This window comes from Quercus lobata, chromosome 6, assembly GCF_001633185.2.
Source record: "Quercus lobata isolate SW786 chromosome 6, ValleyOak3.0 Primary Assembly, whole genome shotgun sequence".
In the NCBI taxonomy this organism is placed as follows: domain Eukaryota; kingdom Viridiplantae; phylum Streptophyta; class Magnoliopsida; order Fagales; family Fagaceae; genus Quercus; species Quercus lobata.
In genome coordinates this window covers 41,118,425-41,124,424 of record NC_044909.1, presented here as the reverse complement: position 1 = coordinate 41,124,424, position 6,000 = coordinate 41,118,425, and positions in this window count along the sequence as shown.

Genomic DNA, 6,000 nt, shown 5'->3' with positions numbered 1-6,000 from the left:
GATTAAAGAAGTGAATTTTACCGTTCAAGGAGTTTTTTCGTCTTTCCTTTTTACTCCCGTCATTGATCCGATGATCTGGATGCTCCCTTTTTTGTCCTCTATGATTATCCTCCTTCCTTCTCTTGTCTCCTGGCTTTTCCACGTTCTTTATGGCGGCTAATGCGTCTTCAGTATTCATGTACTTTTGTGCCTTTAGGAGCATCTCTGCCATCGTCTTAGGAGGATTCTTCGCGAGTGAAACCACGAACTCTCTAGACTTTAGCCCCACCTTAAAGGTCGTCAATTGCACATTGTCATCTGCTTCATCTACCTCCAGGGTCTCCAAAGTAAAGCGTTTCACGTACGACCTCAGGGTTTCTTTCTCCCTTTGTCTAATAGTGTGTAAGTGGTCCGCTGGCCTCATAGGGCATTGTCCCCCGACGAAGTGGCGCAAAAATGCGTTGCTTAACTGCTTAAAGCTGTCGATGGACAATGTTGGTAACTTTGTGAACCACTCCCTTGCAGCTCCTTTGAGAGTGGTGGGGAAGGAATGACACAAAGTTAAAGGCCTAACATCGTCTTGAAGGTGTTGAGGTGGTCCTAGAGGTCCTAAAGTTTGTCAAACGGCTCAAGCTGACGCAACCAAAATTTCGACGGCACTGGGCATTCCAAGACCGCCGTAGTGAAGGGCGAGTATGTTGCCCTGACCATTCTATCTAGGCTTCAATCTGTTTTCCCCTTAATAGCATTCCTCAGCCCATCCATCTCCTTCCTCATCTCTCAAAGAAGATCTGAGTTTTGTTCATCCGAAGTAGTAGGTCCTCGACAGTCACTTCTTTTATGGCTATCTCCCTTATCCTCTTGGTTGGCTCTGGATCGATTCTTCTCCTGTTGAAGCCGTTGCCTCATTTCCTGATTCTGTCTGGTGAGCTCTTCGATGGTGGCCGCAAGAGCTTGGACTTGCTGAGCTAAGGCTGCTGAATCCTGTTTAAACTCCATTTGAATGTAGAAGTTGATTGGGAACTACGCTTTCAAACCTAAGTACGAAAAAATGTCGTCCTCAAAGACAGCGCCAAACTGATAAAGTGCAAATCAGCAATTTTTATGAGTGTATCCAGATGGGGCTGGGTCCTCGTTTATGTTCCTGCAAATACGGTAGACAGCCCCTTCAATGTGGTCACCGGTGTGGTGCCTGCCACATCTCCGATGCCAAAGTTAGTACAATGAAGCGTTTTAGAGAATACAAAGAATATCAGATTTACTTATGAGTACTTTTGGATGTGTGTATGTACCTTTTGTTAGCGTTGTGAGGGGTTTATATCTGTTTCCACTCCTCCTAGCCATTATGGCTATTATTGTGGTTTTAATGCCTCTCTTGGTAACGTTTTAGCTGAGTAATTTAGGCTTTGATGGGCCTTCAACGGTCTGTACAATTGGTCATGTAACCGTTCGAGGCATTATTGACGGCATTAAATGTCTTCCTTACCTTCGTCACTAATGTTGATTCATTGACGGGGATATTTGATTACCTCTTCTGTGACAAAGGGTTCGTCGGTCTCATCACTATTTGCCCTATCAAACTCCCCTGCATCCTTTAACACCCGAACAACTGTATTCATTGTAACCTCGTCTGGAACCCCCCCCTTTGCCTCATGTGTTTAATCCACAAAAGTGATTCTTTCATGAGCCTATCTTTTGCATACACATCGACAAGCATCCCATACGTATTATTCGTTGGCAAAACACCATTTTTCTCCATTTCAACCCAACAAACTTTGGGTGGGTGTGGACTGCTTGCAAAAAAAGGTCTTGTTTTGCCTTTTCTCCCATTTTCTTTTTGATAGTTCTTTACTTTTGAAACATAAAAATTAAATTATTTTTGTTTCCAAAATAGCTTGTCTGAAATTTTGCCAGTTTATTTGTTAAGTTTTTTCATTCAATGGGCTAGCACATGACAACAAGCTAAATCTGATGGTTTTGTTAAATATATTTATTTGCTCAAATATTTTTTTATAGGTTCAAATATGTCAGAAAAAAGGACTATTGATGATGTGGTTAAGAAAGATAGAGAATATTGGACAGTTGTTATGAATGATGTGCTTATTGATGCACTCTTGCATCAACATCATCTAGGTAATAGAAATGGTTCAGTCTTCATCACACATGTCTATGACAATATTGTGAAGGATTTGCAAGAAAAATTTGAAAAACCAATAGACAAGCAAAAGGTGAAAAATTGCATTAAAACCATCAAGTATAATTGGTTAGAATGCTATGATGTGTTTAAGAATGGATTGAGTGGTTTTGCTTGGAGTCCAATGACCAAAATGTGGAGTGTTGAATCAGAAGTTTGGGAAAGTCTAATCCAGGTCTGTTCTAATCTTATGTTAAGCTTCCTCTTTACCTATTATAAAATAATTGTGAAGGAAGTTTTTGTTAGTGACCGTCCTCTGTCCAATGCTAGACTCTATTCTTCATATTGAGTGTGGACTAGCATTACATTATTGTGAGTTTGTTATGGTATTGGCTTAGTGATGGTGATGCATATGGTTTGGATATAGGGATTAAGTTGATTCACTAGTGACCCTAGTATTGGGGATGGGAAAGAAATTAATATTCTGGGATATTTAAAACGTACTATGCATTATGTTTTGAATTATAAATGTACTTGTTTTTTGCTATTTATAATACAGGGAATAAGGGGATGTCTAGTAATAGCAAACATATTACTATGATACAGTCACAAAATAAGTCTTGTGGAAAAAAGGTAAATCAGTAAACGAATATCAACCAACTGATCATATGTTAACAGACCCCCAGACTAAACCCTTTTCTTGGTGGGAAAATTAGTGAAACCATGAGAGATATGGAACTGTTACAGTCTTGATTGAAACATGCTCTCACACTGATGTCAATTAAGTGTAACTTTGTAAATTGAAAATTATGTGCATAAAAGTTCAAGGCAATTTAATCAAGAATTATCCAAGAAATATGAACATGAAAATTTCATTTCCAGTATATTGCATATTTAAGGAATAGTTGAGGTACGTCTAATCCTATTCCTACTAAACACTCATATCTAGCTAATGCACTGTAATTCCATAATGAGAAAAGTTGGGTACATTATCCTTGACAGAGCTCATAGCTTTTAATGTGGAGTAATAAAGTGGTTATGGATGCTCTTGATGATTTTGCCTTTGCAAGTATGAACCCTTATATACTATGAACATTTATTCTTTGAATTCTCAAACTTAAGATCAATTTTTAATCCTCAAGTGAATCCACAACCTTAAGATTAAGGTTTACTACTCTTAATACTTTAGGCTCATTGAATGATATTCAACCCAAGGTCCAACGTGTAGTCCACCTATTGGCATGTGTTATATAATACCTAAACTATTCCTTAAATATCAAGTGTTATATAATACCTTGAAACTCATGTGTTATATAACGCATAAGGTGTAAAAGAGGATCAAACCTTGATATATATATATATATATATATATATATATAAAACCCATGGTATATAAACGGTTACATCTTGGCACCTTTGATATTGTGACTTTAGCTTTGTGTGTAATGGGTTATATATATATATATATTGCTTTGTAGAAAGATATTTCTAAGGATTAATAGTTAATAGCTTTATGTGTAATGGGTTTATTTTGTTGTCATTTTTTAACAGGCTAAACCTAAAGCAAAATAGCTTAATTTAGCCTAAAGCAAAAGAGCTTAAGAACAAACCAATTCCAAACTAGAAGAAATTGGTTGAGCTTTATTGAAAAGATAGAGTAACTAGGGAACAATCTGAAACTGCATCAGAGATGATGCAACGGTGGGCTACTTCAACTAGAGAGGGCTCTATGGAGAACATTGAAGATATTGACCATTTAGTTGCTCAAAATGAAGTTACTTTGGAGAGCTATGATAATGTGGGTGATAATAATGTGGGTGAAGCCTCCTCAAAAGCCAAAAAGAGAAAAACATCAAAAAATAAGTACATGGAACAAATTATGGGAGCAATTCAGGATGTTGTTTAGCAATGAGAGAAGGAAATTCAACACTTAGAGAAGGAAATTTAAGTTTTGAGAGGAGTTTGGCATGTCTTCCCATTCTTGAGCAAGACGTGTTCCATCTCTTGGATGAGATAGGAATTGATTCTAGATTGCGAATGAGGGCTTATCTCTATCTTATTAAGAATCCAAATATGTTGAGAGCTTTTATTGGCTATCCAGTGGAGGAGCGCAAGGAGCTATTGTTTCAATGATGTTTGATCCTTAAATTTCACTAACAGTTAGACAAGTAAATGTTCCAAGACAATTTCAGCTTCCAAAAACCTTTTCAATTGATCATTGAACTGTAAACTCTTGGGATTAATTTTTCTTTGGCACCAGCTTGTGTTTATTTTTAGTTTTGCTTTCTGAAACAAGTCTGTTAGTAATTACAAATATGGTCATAGCTCATTGTAACACTATCCTTTTTTCAGTGGCTTGAAGATTTTGTTTGCTTACATTCATTTTTATGCTTTTCACATCTTAGTTGTCTAGCATGATACAATGTCGTTGACTCCACGAGTTGACTTCTTAGGTCTTGTGCTATGTCCCATGTTGTTCAATACTGCTTACTGGTATAGATGTTAGTTTAAATTGTCTTGTTATTGTACAAGAATTTCAACCCTTGGTTTAATCTTGTTTGTAAATGATTAGGCTCTCTTTTTTGGCCTGGTCTGGACTTGTCTTAGTTGCTGGACCACTTCGATCTTGATTTTTTTATTGAAAGTTTTAGACCTTGTTCTATTAAAAAAAAAAAAAAAATTGCTTTATTAATTAGATGGGCAAGGCATTCTCAATGGGCTCTATGTTTGGCAAATTTCAGTATCTCATGTCATGATTCAAAGTGGCATTGGTTCCTAAACGGATAAGTATGGTCATGAAAAAAAAATGTTTCAGTATGTGAAATTCTGCATTTTTTTGAGAAATTATTGTCATTTGTTTTGGTTGAAATTTGTGTGCTATTGCTCAGTATTTAGCAAGGATATTCTCTTGAGAATTTTGAGTTGCTTTCTTTTTTGAATAGTAAGTGGGCAAACACTTAAATTTAAATTACATAGTAGGATCCTATTTTTTGAGTTAATTCATATAGTCACTCTCCCTAACTTTTTTGTTTTTTTGGGTCTCAATTCTTCTCTGAATCCTCAAAAAATTAAATTCACGTACTAAGCAAAATAAATAAAAATATATTAAAAAAATAATAATAAATGAAAGAAACACTCAAAATTCAATGTTTTGTTGATTTTTTTCAGTAAACAAACAAACCAAACATTTTTTTTCTTATTTTAATTATTGTCAATTAAGGATGGTTTATTTTAGTATAATAAAAAAGCAGAAAAAATATTTAATCATAGACCAATGTTGATTATTAAATTCACATTAGGAAAAAAAAAATTATCAAAAAAATATTACATGCTATAGTCATAATTATTTAATCTAACAAATTATTCATAAACCAATGTTGCAAGTCCATTTTCAAATAGGAGTAAATTTGTCTATTTAAATCATTTCCTCTCCTTTCTATCCTAATTTTTAAAACATCCAAACAAGAGGAAAGACTAATTACTCCTTCCCCCTTACTAATTTTAAAAACATCCAAACAAGGTGGAGAATAACCATTCCTCTCTACTCTCCTCCCTACTACTCTCCTCTCTCTCTAAACTTTCAAATAGGGCATAAGAGCTCAAGTGGAGGGACCTTTACCAATTACTAAATTTTATCGAAACATAGACTCTTTATATCATCAGGGCAAGTGGCATTTAGAAGATCTCCCATGTTATTAGAAATTGTCTTGGCTAAAGAATTCTGGATAAATTTACCAGGACAAAGAGAAATTTCTCTTTTTTTCACTCTCCTATGGTTATTTAGTTAAAAGCAAATCTCACCAATACAAACCTTGTAGAGTCTTCTTTTACACATTCCATTTTATTTGCTTATGGTCTTTAGCACCCCTAGCTTGCTCGTAATTGTT